The sequence below is a fragment of the Canis lupus genome, chromosome 7 (assembly GCF_003254725.2).
Source record: "Canis lupus dingo isolate Sandy chromosome 7, ASM325472v2, whole genome shotgun sequence".
Classification (NCBI taxonomy): domain Eukaryota; kingdom Metazoa; phylum Chordata; class Mammalia; order Carnivora; family Canidae; genus Canis; species Canis lupus.
The window spans coordinates 67,746,033-67,769,301 of record NC_064249.1 but is presented as its reverse complement, the minus strand read 5'-3'; the positions used below and the strand labels follow the sequence as shown (position 1 = coordinate 67,769,301).

Here is a 23,269-nt window from a genome sequence, read left to right as displayed (position 1 = left end):
AGACACAGTTAAAGAAAGAGCAAAATAAAACCTAAAAAGAGAAAAATTATCAATCAATGCCTTTTTGTTCTAAGTAAACTGTCAGCCAATTTTGTTTTCCAATGCAACACCCACATGCTACTTACATAGCTGATGGCCATGTTTCTCTCAGTTTTTCATTAGCTTTCACAGAGAGGAGCCATTATCAAAGTGCGCTTCTGAGACCCTGGCCTCCAGGATCCACTGAGGGAGTCCAGAAGGTCAAAATTATTTGTATAAAAATACTAAGCCTTGTTTATTCTCATTCTCTGACAAATGTACGGTGGAGTTTTCCAGAAGCTATATGACTCATACTATCCCAACATATTAAATGTCCAAGCAAGTATGAGAATCTGGACACATCTATTAAGTCAGAGATAGATAAAATAATACAACAATGCTACTTTGAGCAAATCTTGTTTGGGAGTAATTTCTCATAAGAAGTATATTAATCTTGTGAGCACATAATGAGTTTATTGTTAAATGAATTAAATAAATATTTTTCAAAAGTCTTGGTTTTAATTTCTCATATTTAAATATCAGTAGATATAACACATTTTTTTTAAGTACTTAAAAAAAAAAACCTCAAAATTTTTTAAGCTATATAAAAGGATCAGGGTGCCTTGGTGGCTCAGTCACTTAAGCATCTACCTTGCTCTCAGGTCAGAATCCCAAGGTCCTGAGACTGAGCCCTGTGTCAGGCTCTGCACTCAGTAGGGAGTTTTCTTCTGTCCCTCCCCACCTGCTTGTGCTGGCATTCTCTCTCTCTCAAAAATAAAGAAATAAAATCTTAAAAAAAAAAAAAAAGACAGAGTATAAAAGGATCCTAAGACCAACATTTGACCACTTCTGACTAAAGATATTAGAAATAATCGGGTTCCATATAATTTCTTTGTACCTATACATTATATTTTCAAAACAGCTCTTCATCTTCTAATATAAGTAGATTGTCCTAGCCTTCCACATCCCAAACCTATGTCACCTAGGTTGTCTTTCCTTCCAGCAACACTTATTTAGCACAAGCTATGGGTGAATTCCCTGAGAACAGGAATCATGTCTGTTTTACTAACCACGGAGCCCAACACTAGTATTTAATGGATAAATGAATAAGTAGATACCATGTGTAATGTTCACAATGCTTTTGGCATTTTTAGATGATAATCCTAAATGTAAAATAATAAATACATAGTAATATTACATACTAGTAAATACATAAATATTAAATACATAGAAACCCTAACACTGATTAGAAATAACTGCTTTCTATGCCACTGCCCCCTCCACAGACAGCTTACATTGCTTGAGAAGGACATTCAAGGATGTTGACTATCATGTCTCACTTGAAATTTTTGAGTGTTAATTTGAATTGGATTCTCAAGGAAACCTGGCAATCATAATATATTTCCTTAGGTAACTATTACATATCTTTTCTTTACTCTTCAAACATGCAACCTTTCTCTCCAATCTTCTCTCTCAGATGATGATTTAATTTCCTATTTCACTACAGCTCATACCTATAAGCATCAGTCCCACTGTGCTCTCTCTGTCTGCACCACAGATAAACTGACTTCACACCACTCAGGCCAATGCCTCCACTAGACCCATCCCCTCTTACTTACTCAAAGATAATCTCCAGAAATTCCCTCTATCAACTGTGCCTCTCTACCAGAACTTCCTATCAACATAGGAATATGCTGTGATTTCCTCCAACTTAGGTTTGATTTTTTGCTTTGCCTCATATCCCTCTCCAGTTGTAACTCCATCTTTCTACTCCCCTCTATAAAATAACTTCCTCCAAGATTAGATTTCCCAGCTCAAATTCCTCTCCTTCCATTTTCTCTTATCTCACTGTAGTCAGGGTTTCCCCCACTACTCCACTCAAGCTGCTTTGAACAATGTCAATGAGCGCCTCCATATTGCTAATCTAATGGTTAATTCTCAGTTCTCCTACTGAACCACTCAGGTATACTGACACAGTTGATCACTTATCATTCCTAGAACATTTGGTTTCTAAGACTCTTTACTCTTCTGGTTTTGCATTTGCATCACTGGTCATTTCTCAGTTCCATTTGCTGATTTGTCCTCATTGTTCCACCTCCTAAAAGTGGCATGCTACAACTCCTAAAGATGGTGGAGGAGTAGGGTCCCCAGGTCACCTGTCCCCACAAACTTACCTAGATAACTTTCAAATCATCCTGAAAACCTACAAATTCGACCTGAGATTTAAAGAAAGAACAACTGGAATGCTACAGAGAGAAGAGTTTGCGCTTCTAACAAGTACAATTCATTTTTAGCCACTCTGCACTGAGCAAAATGACTAGAAAGAAGAACTCACCACAAAAGAAAGAATCAGAAACAGTCCTCTCTCCCACAGAGTTACAGAATTCGGATTACAATTCTATGTCAGAAAGCCAATTCAGAAGCACAATTATAAAGCTACTGGTGGCTCTGGAAAAAAGCATAAAGGATTCAAGAGACTTCATGACTGCAGAATTTAGATCTAATCAGGCTAAAATTAAAAATCAAATGAGATGCAATCCAAACTGGAGGTCCTAATGATGAGGGTTAATGAGGTAGAAGAAAGAGTGAGTGACATAGAAGACAAGTTGATGGCAAGGAAGGACCTGAGGAAAAAAGGGAAAAAAACAATTAAAATACCATGAGGAAAGGTTAAGGGTTATAAATAAAGGAAATAAATGACAATTATTATTTATTGGAGAGGATGTGGAGAAAGGGGAACCCTCTTGCACTGTTGGTGGGAATGTAAACTGGTGCAGCCACTCTGGAAAACTGTGTGGAGGTTCCTCAAAGAGTTAAAAATAGAGCTACCCTATGACCCAGCAACTGCACTGCTGGGGATTTACCCCAAAGGTACCGATGCAGTGAAACAGCAGGACATCTGCACCCCAATGTTTATAGCAGCAATGTCCACAATAGCCAAACTGTGGAAGGAGCCTCGGTGTCCATCGAAAGACGAATGGATAAAGCAGATGTGGTCTATGTATATAATGGAATATTACTCAGCCATTAGAAACGACAAATACCCACCATTTGCTTCAACGTGGATGGAACTGAAGGGTATTATGCTGAGTGAAGTAAGTCAATCAGAGAAGGAAAAACGTTATATGGTCTCATTCATTTGGGGAATATAAAAAATAGTGAAAGGGAATAAAGGGGAAAGGAGAGAAAATGAGTGGGAAATATCAGTGAGGGTGACAGACCATGAGAGACTCCTAACTCTAGGAAATGAACAAGGGGTAATGGAAAGGGAGGTGGGTGGGGGGAATGGGATGACTGGGTGACAGGCACTGAGGGGGCACTTGATGGGATGAGCACTGGGTATTATGCTATATGTTGGCAAATCGAACTCCAATAAAAAAATATACAAAAAAAATAAAAAATAAATAAAAGTGGTATGCTTGAGGATTCAGCCCTTGGCCCCCTTGTCTTCTTTGTCTTATACTCATTTATTTAGTTAATGGCTTTAAATACTATTTATACTTTCAGACTCTTAAATTTATAACTCCCTACCAGACTATCCTCCTGAATTCTAGACTCTCATATCCAAATACCATCTTAAATTTTACATTTGAATGTCACAGAGGCATATTAATCAGGGAGCCGGACTAGGGACTTGAGCCCGGGTCTCCACGATCCTGGGCTGAAGGTGGCGCTAAACCGCTGAGCCACCGGGTCTGTCCCATGAGTTATTTATTTTATAACTAGAATCTAAAAAAGCAAAACAAATGAACAAACAAAAAAACAAAAACAGATATGAGGTCTTAATGACTTGTGCACTCTATTCCCACTTAAAATCATTGATAAATCATTAAGATCTATCTGACATATAATAATAGGGTTTTTTTTTTTAACTCCTTACCAGGTAAATTACTTATCTTCATGTCATTAAGGGTTTTTTTTTCCCCCTGAGGTTTTATCTTGTTTCATTTGAAACATATTCCTCTGCTTGCTTGACTCTATTTGTTTTGTTTCTATGTATTAGGCAAAAAAGCTACCTCTCCTAGTCTTGAAGGAATTGCCATGTATGGGAGAACCTTGTCTTTCAATTTTGCCCTAGCTCTTGGTTGTCTCTTAAACTTTTGTTAATTATTTAAGCAGCCTTGATTTATGAATGGTAAGTCACAGTTGTTGAGAGTATGCTAAGAACTGTCAGGGCTCCAAAAGGAGGGATCTCAGTGAGCACCAATTTTCAGGCTGATTAGAAGCCAGACCCTCAAGCAACAGCTTTTACAGTATGCAAACATATACAGTCTTCTGAGAATGCGATCTAAATTCTGCTGGCTTTCACACCAGACAATCTAGATATGTCCTGTGGGTGAGAGGTGCAAAAACTGGGCTTCAGACGCATGTATAAGCTCCTTTCTGGGAGATAATGGCAAGCTGTAGCTAGCTAGGCCAAGGGAGAATGCAGCAAAGATGGTATTCCCCCTCCTACGTTCCCTGAGAGCAGGTCTGTAGCCTCTATGTGGGAAACATGAAGTCCGCCCCTCAGGCTGAAGCTCCAGGACAAATAAATAGGTCTTTTTAACAAATAGGCTGAGGGTGTGGTTTAATCAGCTATCTGTGCAGTGCCTTGGAGGTGATAACCTGCAAAGAACTATCTATCCAATTGTTAGAATCCTGTGGGATCCAGAAACTCAAGATCTCCTAGCCACTAGAGCCAGGCAATCAAAGAGCTACATTCCGGCCAGAGAAGGCAGCAGGAGAACGCAGAACTAGGGCTCACGTGCCAATACTATCGAGTTACTTGGGAAAATATCAAGACACAATTAACACCTGCCAATGTCTCCCTCCTCAGAGAGTCCAAAAAGGCCCCTGCTTCCCTGGCAGATGCTTTGAGATTAGCAAATAAATCTTCTCATATAGTCTAGGAGCTTTTCAAACTGCTGCTTTTGCACTGGTCTTGGGGCGAGAGGGTCTGTGTGCAAGCCCTTTAAGAGAAGTATCTCTGTTCCCCACAGTGTTTGGGTGTCCCTGCTGTGAGCCCATCGGTTTTCAAAGCCAGATCTTTGGGGGCTCATCTCTCTTGCAGGTCCCAAGTGATGAGGGAACAGAAGGCAAGCTAAGGGCAAAGCACCAGCTGACACCCTGGGACACTCCCCCACTCCCACTCCCAGGTGGGATATGTGTGACATTCCTCAGGCATTCTTGGCTGCTCTAAAATTAAGGGAAGGGAAAGAAAATGGTTAACTGATAAAGATTACAGTCCCGCAAGACAGGAGTCTCAGTTTACCAATGTCTTAGGGATTTATAAGGAAAAAGCATTATCAATAGCCTAGCTTTCAGAGACCTGTAACTCAATTTCCCTAACATAACCCTCACCTCCATAAGTAATGTGGGAAACAGAAGCAGAAGGGAATACAACCAAAGTTAAATTTCTTTATGACCTGCAGCCCATTGACAAGGATCTAAGATAGGTAGAGTACAATATTCCTCCGGGAAGCGCCCAACTGTCTTTATGGTAATGCCTTACTAGAAAGATAAGCAGCCCTAGCTTGACAATAGCAAGGCCTCCAGTAGTAGCCTCAGAGTCTTCTTTAGCATATCAAAGTCCTTTTGGACACCTTCCTTTTTCCTTACATCCCCCAGTTCCTAAGTATATAATCAGTCATCCCTCACAACCCCAGTGCAGCAGCTCTTTCTGGACACAGGAACTGTCCCCATGCTTTAATAATAAAATCACCAAAGATCTCTCAGAATTATTTCTTGGCCATTGCCTCTAGACCTCACCAACATTCCAAAACTACATCACCAAGGGTTGGGATGCTTGATGAGGAGCATGAACCCCTCACTCCTCTGAGAGAAGCTCTGGATTTGTGAGATCCTCGCAATTGCAGGTGACTGCACCAGGGTGGGATTTCTAGTGAGACTGCATCTCTGCCTCTCCTACCCATCTTGGTATGGCCCTTTTACTATTGGTATTTTTTTCAAAGAAAATTGTTTAATATGTAGCTGTCTATTCGGTGTCTATGGGAAGAAGTGAGTTCAAGATCTTTCTACAACATCATCTTGGATTGCTTCCCTATGTCTCATATTTTCTTCTGTTTATCCTTTCACTGCCATTATTAACTCCTATAATTTTGGTATATTTTCTGTATTCTCACAAGTCACCTATTATCTATTCTACAACAAGGTGGGGATACAAATAAATGACCAAGCCACCAAATAACCACATACACATACATATATACACACATACATAAACACAAATAGATTAGCTGGAAGACTGGAAAGGAAAATGTTTAAGATTAAAGATGGTTTATCTGTGTTTCAATGTCAGGGCAAATTGTAAGAGAAGTTCGTGAAAATTAATTATCAGTAGGAAACAAGAATGGTATTTATTACTTATTCCAGGATTAGTTCAGAAGGAAGCCTGTTCCTCCGTACTGAACAAAAATACATTGTATTACCTGCCAGAGGTTATGGAAACCAAAGAACTGATATAATACTATTCAACCAACTAAAATAGAAATAATCATAAGCATACATGATTTTTCTGGTCATGCTAATTTTGTTTTTTCTATCAAGACCTGACTTTACTAAGCACAAAAACTACAGCTACTGATTTGGACCAACTAGCAAATCAGAATTTTAGTATGTACATGACTTACTTCCCTCTGTTTTATGTTGTGTTCAAGATTGTGAAACCGAGAAACCACCGAGGGGCCGACACCAATGTAAACACACCAGGGTTTATTTATAAGTTTGAGCTTGGGTCCAAGTATACCCGACACAGCGGAGCAGGGACTTGGACCCTGAGACTAAGAGGCGTAGCAGTTTTATAGGGGCCAGTGGCCAATGGGATACGCAGAAAGTTGTACAGTCATGTCGGTCCACACGCAGGTGGCCGACTGAATTACATTTTACCCTAAAGTATCCATTTGAACTGGCCTATCACTGAGCAGATTTCCGATTAGGGTGTGCCCTGGGCTTGACTAGGGTGGGGCAGAGCCTTAGGCAATAAGGTCATGTGGGGGCGATACAGGAGGTGGCGGGTGCAGCACAAAATGGAGTTAGTCCTGCTCTGCTTGTCCAGGGATAGGGGATTTTTGTTAAATTTCCTGGGTCCCACATTTTACAGTTAACCAATTTTTTGTTTTGTGTGTGTGTGTGTGTGTGTGTGTGTGTGTATGTGTGCATGTGTTTTATAGGAAAAGATCCCACTCTGTCATCAGATGAGCCAGAAGGAGCCAGAAAAGGATTAGACATTTGCAAGACAAATATGGATGAAATCCATTTTCTACATGAAGTTATTTAGTATGAGTTGTTTGGGTGACTAATTTTGTTTTGTTTTGTTAAATGATTATATTATATGATGTCCTCTCTGCCTAAATGTTTTCTGAGGATCTGGGGCAAGTGAGGTACCTTAGACCACACAGAGAAAGAAAATGAGGAGTGCCAGCTGCCTGCTATTTCTGGCAGGAACAAATAATGTATATCAGCAATTGAAAGCAGAGTTGGTTTCTGTGTTGTTACTCATTCTTCAAGCCAAATGTTAATAAACAAAGGATTTTCAGTATTTCAAGACAAAGACTCTGAGTTAGGGAACAATGATTCCCATGCATGATGGGGAAACACAAAATAGCTAACCTCCTTTAAAAAAAAAAAAAACTTCTCCTTTTAAAATCTAGTAATCAATAAATAAATAAAATAAAATAAAATCTAGTAATTTTAGCCTCTACTTCCTAATGTGTTATAATAAAACCAAAAAGAGGTACTTCGTACCTTTTAAAATGTTTGTAAAATAGTATCAACTTCACAAAATATATTCCTCTATGTGAAGATTTTAAAAATCTTGAGTGAATTTTATCTCTAAAAATTTTCTAACAATGTGAAGTATCGGTTTTATTTTTATTCCCAGGAATTACCAAAAGAAAAATACATTATTAACATGTACCTCACAATCATTTGACTCCCAGGGTAAGAAATGAAACCATTTTTAAGAAACTTCTGATAAAGGGCTATACTCATTAAAGTGAATTCAAAGGCTCATAGCTAAGTGGTAAAATATTTCAGAAGATCAAATCTAATAAACTAATAAGAAAGCTAAATGAATGCCATAGCTACTATGCACTGATTTAATTCAATGTTGCACTCATGGTAAACCTCTTAGCCCAACACTTGACAAAATAATTACCTCATTAGAGGAAGCATGTAAGTGTAGTTAGAAATCTTCATGGACTCAGGTTTTCCCAAGGAAAATAAAGGCTTTATATAATCCATTTTTCACTTGATAGGAGAAGATGTAAGCTTAAAAATGCCAGGAGAAAAAAAATAAAGATAAAAATAAAAAAAATAAAAATAAAAATAAAAATGCCAGGAGGTTTCTTGAAGACTTGAAAAGGGACTTTAAAAGAAAATTAAAATTAAATAAAAAATAAAAATAAAAGCGTATCAATAGAATTTTAGAAAAATGAAGGAAATTTTATATATTTATTTGTTTTATTCCCTACTGTTCATAACAGTAGCAGAGTTCCAAACTTTGCTTTCTTTGTGGGGTACGACATATATTTTCAGAAAATAGAGTTATGGGATTCATTTAAGATTGGAATGGAAGGAGGCAGCCCAGGTGGCTCAATGGTTTAGTACCACCTTCAGCCCAGGGCGTGATCCTGGAGACCTGGGATCGAGTCAGTCCCATGTCAGGCTCCCTGCATGGAGCCTGCTTCTCCCTCTGTGTCTCTGCCTCTCTCTCTCTCTCTCTGTGTGTCTCTCATGAATAAATAAAGTATTAAAAAAAAAAAAAGTTTGGAATGGAATGGAAGATCCTCCGGGCAAGGAATTCTCAGCCTGTTGCATATTAGAATCACCTAGGAAGATTTTAAAACTACTGATGCCTGAATTTCATCATCAGTATTCTGATTTTTGTTGATGTAGGGCACTGCTAGTACTTTTGAAAAGTGATAAGCGTTCCTCCAATATTTAACCACGAGTGAGATACCATCGTTCTAAGGAAGTGACCAGCCATATCATTAACTGAAGCACATTTGAGAGAGAAAAAGACTCCCATTAATAATTTCACCTGAATTAAAGAGCAAACAGTCATTGTCATGGGCAAATTGGGCAGTATGGTCACTTTACCATATATCCAATGCTGAATATATCTACAATGTTCCTGGTAAGAGATTAGAAATAAGAGTCCACACCTCATTACCTGTATAAGAAATTCGTTTTCTCACAAGACAATGCTTTAGATGTTTTGACAACTGGAAAATGCTCCCTGTTAGTTCCTCACTTTATCTACTGAATTCAGACATAAGAATTTAATCCCTTCCATAGACAAGTCCTTCAGATATTTGGAGAAATATATCTTGTTGCCTCCTTGGCAACCACATTTTCTCTTCTGAAGCCAACTTTTTCCATGCCACATTGAATACGCTTCAGCTTTTTAAGTCTTGCCTCACATGTCATTGATTTGAGTTCTCTCATCATCGCAATTGCTCACATCTGAACATTTTCAAAAATAATATAAAGTCAATGAAGGTAATCCTCAAATGGTTATTATTTGATAGACATATATATGTGTGAAATTTAAAGATTTAATAGAAGAGTAAAGCCTGTATAATTCTCTATACTGGTCAAATTTCTTTTCCAGAAAAGTTGCAGGCACCCTAAATAAACAGACCTTATGGGTATGAGGAAGAAAAGGGTCAACAGGAGTCATAACTTGTGTTTCCTCAAAGGTTCCTAAGGCAGTTTTGATCCTAACCAGAACTGCCTGCAAATACTGGCTGATGGAATTTACTAGCTAAGAATGAAAAGAGACCCAAGGAGTTGCTTTGTAATGATTTCTTATCTAGGACAGCTTGTAGCTGGATAAGCCTGGTCTATCTAGATTATTTATTATAAATTATCTTGCAATTCATGGGCTGCAACTGGGCTGGATAATGCATATTAGTCATTTGACCAGACATGGACTAAAAAGACATAAAAATAAAGAGATCCCAAAACTCAATGATTTCCCTCTACTAACTTCCCTTGCATTCAGGTAGCACTACTCACGGAAAACTAAACTGCATCTCAATATGGGAAAAGAAGGGACACCTGCTCAGCAGTTGAGCATCTACCTTTGGCTCAGGGTGTGATCCTGGAGAGCTGGGATCAAGTCCCACATCGGGCTCCCTACATGGGGCCTGCTTCTCCCTCTATGTCTCTATCTGTCATGAATAAATAAATAGAATCTTTAAATATATATATATATATATATATATATATATATATATATGAAAAGGAGATCTAAGACATTAGTCTGAAAGAGTCAGGACTCCCAGATATGCTGTTGCTTATGACTTATCTTTGTGCTAATCATTAGTAAAACTCTGTTCTCAGTAAGTCCACAACTACCTATGTATCTAATAGTTCTAGTGTTTAGGATTTCAGTGTTGCTCCATTCCTACAGAACTCTCTCTAGGTCCTTAAGGTTTATGCAGAATCACTATGCTGTGCTCATTGTCTTTGGCTGAAGTCTGTCTGGTTTACACTACTTTACACTAGTCTACACTTTAGACTAGTATTTCCTTTGGAATAAAAACTTGGCTTTCAATTTCAACTTTCCCTGTATACTTGGCCTTTAAAAAAATAGCTTTGAGATATTGCTCACATACCATACAATTCATTCATTTAAGGTGCACAACTCAATATCTTTTAGTATGTTCACAGAGTTGTGCAACCATTATCACAATCTAATTTTAAAACGTTTATCACTTCATAAACTATGTACCCATTAGCAGTCACTCTGCCACCACCTATCCACTCCCTTTCCCCAGACCTAGACAGCCACTAATTTACCTTCTGTTTTTATAAATTTGCCTATTCTTAGTTTTCATATAAATGGGATCTTACAACACATGGTCTTTTGGACTGTTTCTTTCAGTTCACATAATGTCTTTAATGTCCAGTCAAATTGTAACATGTCCAAGTACTCCATTCCTTTGTATTGCTTAATATTGTTCCATAGTATAGACATAGCATTCTATTTATTCATTCATTGATTCATAGGCATTTGGATTGCTTCCACTTTTTGGTTACTTATTAGGAATAATGGTGCTAAAAACATTCTTGTACTAGTTTTTGAGTAGACATTTTCACATTTCTCTTGGGTACATATATAAGGGTGAAATTGCTGGTAACTCAAAGTTTGACATTTTGGGAACCGTTGGTCTGTTCTCCAAGTACTTGTCCCTTTTATATTACCACCAGCAATTTATGAGGCTTACAACACCTCCACATAATCACCAACACTTGTTATTATCCATCTTTTATGTTTTTACATAATGTCACAATGTAATTTTGATTTGCATTGGCTAATGAGGATGAGCATTTCAGATGCTTATTGGCCAGTTGTAAGTCATCTTTAGCAGAATATCTTTTCATATCTTTTGCTCATTTTTGTGGTCCTCTTTTAGTAAAAAATGATGTGTTAGAAGAGTTCTCTTTATATTGTGGTTAGAAATCTTTTATCAGATATATGATTTAAAAATATTTTCTTTCCTTCTGTAGATTGTCTCTTCCTTTCCTTAATAATTTCCTTTGGAGTACAAAAGTTTTCAATATTATTATAATCCAGTTTATAAATTTTTGCCTTTTGTTACTTGTGTTTTGTAATCATATACCAGAAGGTCTGCTTACCTTACCTTACGATCACTAAGATTCACTCCTCTCATTTCTTCAAAGATTATTTTAGTTTTAGCTCTTATATTTATTTTTTTTAAGATTTTATTTATTTATTTATTTATTTATTTATTTATTTATTTATCTATTTATTTATTTACTTATTTATTTGAGAGAGAGAGCAGGCACAAGTGGGAGGAGGGGTTTAGGGTGTGGGACAGATTCCCTACTGAGCATGAAGCCATACATGGGGCTCAATCCTAGGACCCCAATATCATGACCCAAGCCAAAGGCAGACACTTAACAGACTGAACCACCCAGGTGCCCCTAGCTCTTATATTTAGACCGTGATTTATTTGAAGCTAATTTTTGGTTATGGTGCTAAAAACAGATCCATCTTTGTTGTTTTGCATGTGATATCCAGGTGTCCCAGCACTATTTTTTCCCACAAAAAGTTCTCTTGGCACCCTTGTTGAAAACCTATTAACCTTAAATGTGAGGGTCTATTTCTGGACTCTATTATATTCTATTGACATATATGTCTATCCTTATACCAGTACCACAGTGTTTTGACCATACTTTCATACTGAGCTTTGAAATCAAGAAGTGTGACTCTTACTTTTTTCTTCTTTCTCAAGATTCTTTTAGTTATTCTGGGATGCTTGCATTTGTATGTGAATTTTAGGATCATCCACTCAATTTCTGGAAAAAGATAGCATACAGCTTTAATTTTGGTAGGGATTTTGATGAATTTGCCATAGGTAGATCGGCTTTCAGAGTATTGTATTTTAACAATATTATGACTTTATGATCCATCAATATGGCATGCTTTCCATTTGTGTAGGTATTCTTTAATTTCTTTTAGCATTTTTTGTAGTTTTCAGTGTACAAATCTTGCACCTCTTTGGTTAAATTTATTCCTAGATTTTTGTTCTTTTTGACCACTGTAAATGTTGATGCTTTTCATTTTAGAATTGTCTATTGCTAATGTATAGATGTGCAGTTTATTTTTGCATATAGATCTTATACCCTATAACTTTGTGAAAATCATTTATTTTTTTCTAAAGATTTTTACTGTATTCTTTAGTATTTTCTATATACTAGGTCATGTCATCTGCTAATAGAGATCATTTTACTTTCATTTAAATAATTTTTTCTTTCCCAATAGGAATAATATTATTTTTTCTTGCCTAACTGCCTGCCTAGAATCTCTAGTGCAATGTTGAAGAGCAGTAGTGAGTGTGGACATCCTTAACTTGTTCCTGATCTTATGCAGAAAGCATTCAATTTCATCCTTAAGGATGTTTTAAGCTGCCAGATTTTCACAGATTCCCTTTAGGGTTAAGGAAAGTGTTTTTCTATTCCTAGTTTAATATATGTTTTTCGTAGGAGTATACTGGAGTTAGTTAAATGCTTTTTTGGTGTCTGTTAAAATGATCATTTTATATATCCTCTATTCTATTCATATACTGTATTATATTAATTTTTGGGCACTAAACTAATATTGCATTCCTGGGATACACCACATTTGGTGTATAATTCCAAGTTTGGTTTGCTAATATTTGTTAAGGATTTTTTCTTTCCTACAATCATAGTAGATACTGGTCTATACCTTTTGTTTTGTTTTGCTTTTTGTCTGACTTTGGCATCAGGGTAATACTGGCCTCACAGAATGATACTAAATGTATTCTCATCTCTTCTATTTTTGGAAGTTTTTGAAGAGCTAGTTTTAATTCTTCTTTAAATATTTAATAACATTGACTAGAAAATCTTGGCTCAGCTTTTCTCTGATGGGAGATTTTTAGTTACAGATTTAATATCTACTTGGTGAAGATATATTGAGATTTTCTATTTCTTCTTGTATAAATTTCATTAAAGTCTTTCTAAGAACTTGTCTATGTCATTTAAATATCTAATACGTTGGCATAGAGTTGTTCACAGAATTAACTTATATCTTTTATTATTTTTGTAGGGTTGGTAGTAATGTATACTCTTCATTCATGATTTTAGATGTGAGAATTCTTGATTTTTCTTTGTAAGTTTAGCTAAAGATCTTTCAATTTTGTTGATCTTTTCAAAGAACCAAATTGGTTAACTGATATTCTCTATATTTTCTCCTTTTGAGTTCATGAATTTCCATTCTAATCTTTACAATTTCTTTTTTCTGCTTGCAGATATTTAGTTCATTCTTTTAGCAGCATCTGAAGGTAGAGGTTATGTTATTAATCTTTTTTCAACTTTATCGTGGTATAATTGACAAAATCATATATATTTAACATGTACATGATTTGACTTGCATATACTTTATGAAATGATCACCAAAATCTGATTAATACCCTTTGTGAAAATCATTTTTTTTCTAAAGGTTTTTACACATCTATCACTTCACATAACTTACTTTGGTGATGGGGTGGTGAAAATATTCAGATTTTCTATTTCTTCATGACTCAGTCTCACTGGTTGTATGTTTCTAGGAATTTATCCACTTCTAGGCTATCCAAATTTTATATATATAATTGTAGAATTTTTTTACAATCTGATGCATTTCTGCAGAATCATTTATAATGTCTTCTCTTTCACTTCTGATTTTGATTCCTTTTTTCCTTAGTCCAGCTAATTGTTTATCAATTTTGTTTATATTTTTTAATAAGATCTTCATTTAATTGATCTTTTATATTTTTTGCCTCTATTTCATCATTCTGATATGAATGTATATAATGTGAATGACATAATATGAATATCTCATATTCAATATTTCTGTTCTCATCTTTGTTATTTCCTTCCTTCTGCTAAGTTTAGGTTTAGTTTGTTCTTTTTCTAATTCCTTAAGATGTAAAGTTCAGGTATTTATTTGAGATCTTTCTTTTTTCTTAATGTATTTCCATTTATCATTTGTTTCCTTTTTAATTTCCCTCTTCATTTCTTCTTTGACTCATTGTTCAGAAGTATGTTTTTTTCTTTAATTTTGAGCATATTTGTGAATTTTCCAGATTTCTTCCTGCCATTGATTTCTAGTTTCATGCCATTGTGGTTAGAAAAATATTTGATGTGATAATACATCTTCTTAGATTTGCTAAGGCTTAATTTTTTACTTTTTATTTGACATATCCTGGAGAATGTTGTGTGCATTTCAAAAGAATACATATTCTCCTGCTATTGGATAGAATGTTCTATAATGTGTATTAAGTTTATTTGATCTGAAGTATGGTTCTAACCCAATGTTTCCATATTGATTTTGTCTTGATTTTTACAGTGGGGTACAGAAATCCTCTACTAGGATTGTTGTTAATGAGTTGACCTCTTTATCATTATATAATGACCTTCTTTTCTCTTATTACATTTTTTTACTTAAAGTCTATTTTGTCTGATATAACTAAAGCTACCCCTACTTAATTCTTTTTTCCATTTGCTTGAAATATTTTTCCATCCCTTCACTTAAGTCTATCTGTCCTTAAAGCTAAAGTGTCTATCTTGTAGACAACATACACTGGGTCATTTTTCTTTTCATTCATTCAATCATTCTTTGTCTTTTGATTAGCAGAGTCAATACATTTATATTTAGAGTAACTATATACTGACAAAGATTTACTAATGCCATCTCATCAATTATTTCCCTTTCTCTTTTTTTTGTACTTTCCTTGTTTCTTTCCCATCTCTTTATCTTTGTGGATCTACTATAGGTTTTGCTTAGTGGTTACCATGTGATTCATATAAAATATCTTTTACTTATAACAATTTATTTTAAGCTAATGATAACTTCATTCACATAAAAAACTTTACCCTTTTATTCCTTTCTCCACATTTTATATTATTGATTTCACAATTTGCTACTTTTTTTTAAAATAGGCTCCACACCTAGTATGAAGCCCAATGCAGGTTTGAATTCACAACCCCAAGATCAAGACCTATGCTGAGATCAAGAGTCCAATGCTCAATCAACTGAGCCATCCAGATGTTTCAATTTACTACTCTTTATATTGTGTATCTTTTAACAAATTATTATACCTATAGTTATTTTTAATACTTCTGTCCTTAATCTTTGTACCAGAGTTGTTAACACAGCATCATATTATATAGTACTACAGTATTCTGAATTATATATACTTACTTCTATTAGTATATTTTATATTCTCATATGTTGATATGTTTCCAATTAGATCCCCTTCATTTCAGTTTCAAGAACTCCTTTCAGTTCTTGTAAGGCAGGTCTAGTCTTGATGAACTCCTTCAGTTTTTGCTTGTCTGGGACAGTGTTTGCTTCTATTTCCTTTATAAAAGACAGCTTTGCCAGGTAAAAAAAAAAAAGAAAATGACTGGTTGACATTTTTTTCTTTAAGTATTTTTAATATATCATCTACTGTCTCTTCACTTGTAAAGTTTCTGTTGAGGATTCTGCTGATATTCTTATAGGTGCTCCTTTGTGTGTGAAGAATTTTTTTCTCTTGCTTCTAAAATTATTTTCTTGCCTCTGATTTTAGACAGTTTTACTTTTATTTTTCAGGGTTGAAGTTTGGCAGGGGGAAGGGGGTACCTAGAGCTTTATGAACTTGGATATCCAAAACTCTCCTCAGATTTGGAAAGTTCTCAACTAGTATTTCTTTAAATAAGCTTCCCACCTCATTCCCCCTTTATTCTCCTTCTGAGACTCCAGTAATGCATACATTGTTTCACTCATTGGTGTTTCAAAGACCACATAGGCTTTATTCACATTTTTTCATGCTTTTTTTCTTTGTTCTCCTCTAACTGGTTGTTTTAAATGACCTCACAGATTCTTTATTCTGGTTAATCAAGATTGTTGATGATGTTCTCTATTGCATTTTTTTTCATTTCATTCATTGTATTCTTCAGGTCCAGAATTTCTATTTGGGTTTTCTTTTTTAATGATTTCTATCTTTTACACTTACCATTTTGTTTGTATATTATTTTCATGATTTAAATCACAAAGAATACACTATAAATATATCAAAAATTTAATGAAGAAGACAATTGTACGTTGAAGTGACTAAAATCAAGTCTTAACCTGTAATCAGATGTTGTATTGAATCTGGCCTCCACTACTTCCCAGTGTGTGATATCAGGGGTGTCATTTCATCTCTTGATTCTTGGTAATCTCTTCTATAAAAAGAGAATGATAAAAAGAAATGATAGTACTTATTTATTTCAGAGAACTCTTTCAAAAATAAAATGAAATGAGGTGCCTGAACATAATGTCTGACATAGTTTAGCACATGACCAACATTAGCTGAATAAAGGATGAGAAGGACCTGGACTGAGGAGGGAAGCAGTGGGAGATTTCCAGGCAGAGAAAAAATTAATGTGAAATATAAAAATTCAAGTAGGAGAGAAATAGTTTGTTTTCTTTTTTAAGCTAAAGTATATGTAAAACTCTGATTGATTTTGTCAATTCTAATAAAAATACACTAATTTCTCAGTCACAGCAGAAATATTTTCACTGGAAATATTTCCTAAACGTATGCCAATTCAGAATATCTTTTGGCAATGAGAAGGGAGACTACTTGGACCATTGTATCTATTTCAGATCCTTACTCAGAACTCTGTGAAATGTTACATATTAAAAATAAATTTCACAGCATATTATTATATATCTGCTCATAAGTGATTTTCCAAATTGATTGTCACCTTTTCCTAATTTTGGATTATGTTTTCTATTTCAAAGTGAAATGCTGGCATGCTTACTATATTTTTTTTCTTCTTCAAATCTGGATGCCCAACTGTCAAACTTCTAAAATTTTACTTCCTACCACAGATAAATATGTTTTTAGATACACTTTTAAATTTTGCTCTAATTTATTTTGCCAAAGCAATGACAAAAAGAGATGCCTGCAACAAACAGAGAAGGAAGAACGAAATCTTTCCAAACATAGGCATTTTCTAAATTATTTAACACATGGAAGAGGTTGCTGAAGCTGTCTTTCCAGTAGCTCACAGATTCTCTTTTTTTATGGTTCATATTTTAAATGTTGCTGCTATAAAAGCTGTGTTTAGAGTTACATTACTAAATGTATCCACAAATAAGCAGAATCTTGTGAGTCAAATCTATAACATATTTTGCTCACAACTAGTCCTTATAGTGGTGTATAATTTAAATACTACAAATTCTGACACTAGTTAGACTTAATTTAAAAATCTAGGTCTGTCATTCACAAGTTATGTGGTTTTAAACAAATCACTTCTTATTCCAAAGTCGGTTTCCCAATCTGTAAATGAAGATAATAATAAATGATGACCACATAGAGTTAATGAGGATTATAGAAGATAGTGGATATAAAATGACTACAAATTAGAAAGAGTTCATTAATTATATCTATTATTTTTATTAGAGAAAGAAACTGGTGGAACATGCAGAACATATGGAAAAGTATTATGAGAATATTGAAAAAAAAACATGGTCAAGTTTAGCTTAGAGACCCAAAATATGAAGAAAAATAATATAGATGGTATCATAAAACAATACATAATAAAGAATTAAATAAATAGGACAGGCAACAAATTTATAGGAGTAATTGCTCATAATATAAAAACACTGGTGTTTTATGTAGTGAAAGTTGAATATTACCTCAGGTAGGATGGCAATGGAAAGGATTCTTATGCCCATAGTTCATGAGAAAATAATTTTGAGAATCATTTTTGACATTAGAAAGATAAGCCCAACTTTCAAAGTCTAAATATTTCATGATAATTCTGTAGCAGAAAGATTTCTTGCCACTACCACATTAATTCTGCCTCTTCTGATCTCCTAAGCACTTTAAAAAAGGCAATATATACTGGATTCAAAATGGTAGATGCGGGAGCTGAATAATAGCCCCATAAACGTTGACATACTTGGAATCGGTAAATGTTATATTATATGGCAAGATAAAAAGAGAAGTTGTATACGCGATTATGTTAAAGATTTGAGATGAGATTATCCTGAATTTTCCTCTTATGTGGATATGTGTGAGTCCTATGTGCCATGTCTCCGTATAAGAGAGAGTTGGAGAAAGACTTGACACAGAATAGAAAAGGACCACGGAACAGAAGAAGAGGAAAGTAGAGTCAGAGGAAGAAGGCGTTACACACACTGTCTTTGAAGATGACAAAGGGGGACATGAGCCAAAGAATACAAGGAAGCAATTCTAGATGCTGGAAAAAGCCAAGAAGTAAATTCACAACTAGATCCTCTAGAGGGAGCATGACCCAGTTGACACCTTGATTTCAGGTCAGTGATACCTACTTTAGACTGCTGTCCTCCAATACTGTAAGAGAATAAATTTCTGTTGTCTTAAATAACAAATTTATGTTAATTTGTTATAGCAGCCACAAGAAACTAATACAGTAGATAAAACACATGTTTTTATATGTTTTAAATCCCCATTAAAGGTAAGAAATTTAAAAGTCATAAAACTAAAAAAAATAAAAATAAAAAATAAAAGTCATAAAACTATAATAATTAAGCAAAAAGGAGGGAGAAATATCAATGAAAGAGAAATCTCAAGAAATTTCCAGTAGTTGTTGAGTGGCCAGAAATATCTGCAAGGAGATTTTATTGTAAAAGAAGATAGCTACCAAGGAGAACCTAAGAGAAAGCCCTGAAGAAGACACAGCAGTGGTGATGGAAGGACATGAATGACTTCTGTCTAGACATCCATATCTAGGTTCCAAAAAGAATAAGTCATTTTTAAAATAAAATTGGGCAGACTTTCTAAAGAGAACCACCAGAACAACTAATTTAGTTGTTGATAACCAGAGTAAAATTTTAGCATTCTAATATGTTGAATGCCCTTTCAGGCCCAAAAATATCCTGCTCTCAGGCCCAGAGTACACAATCCATTATCCATCTTAAATCTTCACTCTTGAGTTTGAATAGGCAACTATACATTAAGCCTTTGAGGAAAGCCCACAGAAACTGGCCCAAGAATGGAGCATTTGTTAGGAAAGATTAAAAAAACATTAAATTCTATTTCTAATTAGAACCACACAAATATCCAAGATGTTTCATGCCTAAAATAAGAAAAGGATGTCATGAATAAGGAACATAAAATAAGACAAAACTTGTGATTGCCCCCCAAAAATAAAATTTCCAAAATAATAGAAAATAAAAAAATAAAATAAAAATTTCCAGAATTGGAATATTAAAAAAATCAATAAAATCTTCCAGAGTATATTACAAAAAAATTAAAACAGATATATGAGAAAAGCAAAAACTAACAAATATATAATATCTATATAAAACAAGATTTCCAATATCAACTTAATAAAATTCTAAAAAGAAAATATGAAGGAAATTAAGAAAGGGAATACAGAAAATCTTCCAAAATTAAATGAAGCAGTAAGTCTCCAGATTTAGACACTGAACAAGTATTCATCAGATCAAATGTATTTAGACTCATCATTGTAAAATATTTTTATATCAAGTGCCATTGTGATTTCCATAGAGAAATGAAGTTTTTTTATGTTCTTAAAAGATCCAGAATCAACTTGGTGTTATACTTTCCATTAGCAATACACAATGAAGACCAAAATGTTCTGAGGGAAATGACTTTCAATCTAGAAAAATAGACCTAGGACAATAATCATTCTACTAGGAGAAAGACAGATTACATATATTTTCAGTGATCAGGGATTTAGAAAATTTACCACCCTCATTCACTTTCCTGGGAAGTTACTTGAGGGTGCATTCTAACAAGTAAGAGAGAAAACAAGAATGATGAGATTCAGGAAATAGTATAGTAGATCAACACACAGGAGTAGAGTGAATCGAAATCCCAGGACTACATACAGCTGCATCGCAGAACAAGAAAACAACCAATTTATAATGAAACAGGATGATGCAAAACTCCAAGGAAAAATCTCTGGAAAACAAAGAGAGAACCATAAAATAGTTACTGTGTGAGAGAGACTGGAAATACTAAGAATGGGGAAAAAAGGCCAAAAAAAATGCAAGAAAAAAAAAGGTTACTTAAATTTCAGGTGGAAAAAAAAGGCTATGAAAGAAATTCATAATATATTAGTCCTCATATGAAATAAAACATCAGTGTAGGACACCAAGTCAATAAGAATCAAGCGGACTGAAACGGGCTATAGGCAATGCATAAAATACATATGAATTGGGAAAATACTATTTAAGTTTTTCCTATCAGCAATGGGGGAAAAAACAATAGTGAGAAATTATAAGGAAACAAAAAAAGTTAAGAAATACATGGCTAAAATATGAAGCAACAACAAAAAAAATCATTATTTTAAGCAATTGGATGAGTATGAAGAGGTTCATCTTTTTGAACGTGATGCTAAAAATACTTCCTTTTGGATATCCAAAGGAAGAGAAATAGTGAGTGGCATCTATAATAGAAATGTAGATGGAAATTATAATGGCACATTAAATACCTTTGTAGCAATAACAGATCATCATGATAATTTAAACATTTTTTATCATTTCAACTTTCAGAATCAACCTATATACAAAGCCTGAAAGGCTTAATTATGGCTGCAAGAAATAAAAATATAAATTTTGATAAGGTGAAACTAAAAACGACAGAAGTTGGCAAGTGGTTAGCAAAGGGGATGTGAATGGAAGGAAGGGTGAAGATACTAAGCCATCATCTTATATTGTAGAGTCAAGAGTTATGACCATAATTAAAGAAATCAATGGGGGCTTAGAAATAATATCTATTAGATGCTTAATAAATTATTCAAAGTGAGTTAAAGTAATATTGGGGAAAATAAAAGAGATGACATAATGATACTTAGAGAAAAGGGACTAATGTAACTAAGGTAAATCTTATTCCATCACAGCAAGATATCATATGTAATACCTAAAATTGATAAACAAAAAAAAACGATAATATATTAATTAGCAATATTATAGTACTGACAAAAGTGCCTTATTTAAAAAAAAAAAAACTTTTAAAATGAACTGAAAGCTCCAAGGAAGAAAAAAAGATCGAGTATTAATACTCATTAAATCTCAATGGTTAATATACAAATGTACTATCCTCTATATTTCTCTAAAATTATATACACAGACACACACAAACACACACATTCCAGTCTGTGGAGTCAAAAAGATTCAGAAATCCCAGAAGTAACTAGTTATATAACTTAGGACATCTTCACTTCTCTGAACATCCTGATCTAAAGTCCCTTCCTCTGGTGTGCGGTTGATAATATAAAATTGGAACATGAGGTACACTCATGTTGTATATTATAAAACATGTTTTATTTATATTAGCTCAAAAATAGTATTCCAAACTTTATTTAATCTAGTCTTTATAAAACACATCCAAGGCAAGCTAAAGGTAGACCATCTTGACATAAACTTGTGAAATAACTAAGTAAATTCTTTACTTTTGATATATTATAGATCCTTGCAGACTTTAAACAAGGACATTAAACACTGGAGTATAGAAAGGGGAAAATAAAAAGAAGTTGACCTAATACATCAAATATTTGATACTTTCTTAGCAATATTTTTAAGGAGCCTTTCATTTAAAAAGTATGAACAATTAATTCTTGCTTCCCAATGATGTCATAAATGTATGGTTCTGTAACAATTGTGAACTATCTTTAAAAGTCATGGTTGTATATAGCATTGGTGCTTATATAAAGCAAATAATAAATTTCTACTCAACATCTACCAAATGCTAAGTACTATGAAACAGTGTCATCCAGGTTCTTATGATATGAATGGTAGAGTATGTACGAAAAAGTAAACATATGGTTCATGATAAATTCCAAATGACTGTAATCAGACTTAGACTTGTCTTTGAAATTGTAATTAAGATCTCCAGCACTAACAAATGCAGCAGCATGTTACAATGAAAATAGTACTAGGATTGATGTCGAACCCTGGTTTATAAGCCAGCTATTTGGGAGTGGGGTGGGTGGGGTTTATATTGTCATTTAATCTCTCAGAGCCTCAAGTTGCTCACTAGTAATATACCATGTAGTCTGACTCCTCAGGCACCGTGGTGAATGTTAAAATGAGTTGACACATGAGAAATTGCTCTTAAAGAAAACAGACTCTTGCTGGGAAGCTGCTCCCAGCTGTGTCCAAAACAGTTGCTAAATGTTCATCGATTTCCCCAGAACAGATCCTCCAGTTTTCCTGCTCTTATTTCAGAAACTAATTTTAACCTTCTTCTCTCTTCCTTCTAGCCCTCTCTCCTCCTGCAGCAGTTACAAAAAGCAAGATCAAATCAGTAGAATTGCCTTTCTTTCCATGGAAACAGAATTATCTTGACTTCTTTGTGTAAATACCTAAGGCCAGAAATACAGCCTAGGACTCCTGACTCCCAGCCCCTCACTCTTGTGATGCATCTCAACATACTCACAGATGGCTAGAACAGGGAAAAAAGGTACTTCCAAGTAAAAATTCAATAGCCCACTACCTACCATTGCCAGACTACCTCTACTCACCCATTGGTTACTTATTACATACTTTAATCCTACATTTTGACAATACCAGTTTGTTAAATATGAACTTTGTCCTTTTCTTTTTTTCCCCTCTATGTCATAGATATTTGCAGGCTTTAAACAATTATATATCAATAAATATAGTCATATTTTTGGCCTAGGGTGGTTACTTTACATGAAGAATTATTTCTTTCAGCAAAATGTATAT

General features: G+C 34.5%; 1 long non-coding RNA gene across 2 annotated transcripts; it reads left to right on the top strand.

Annotated features, from left to right (window-relative positions):
- The first annotated feature begins 22,206 nt into the window (after positions 1-22,206).
- Positions 22,207-23,035, top strand: LOC125755479 (uncharacterized). Of its 2 annotated transcripts, none has more exons than XR_007412134.1 (2): positions 22,207-22,335; positions 22,804-23,035. It is a non-coding gene; the product is annotated as an uncharacterized LOC125755479 (long non-coding RNA). The 2 variants fall into 2 exon arrangements; XR_007412133.1 differs by having other exon boundaries at positions 22,207-22,340.
- Positions 23,036-23,269: the final 234 nt, after the last annotated feature.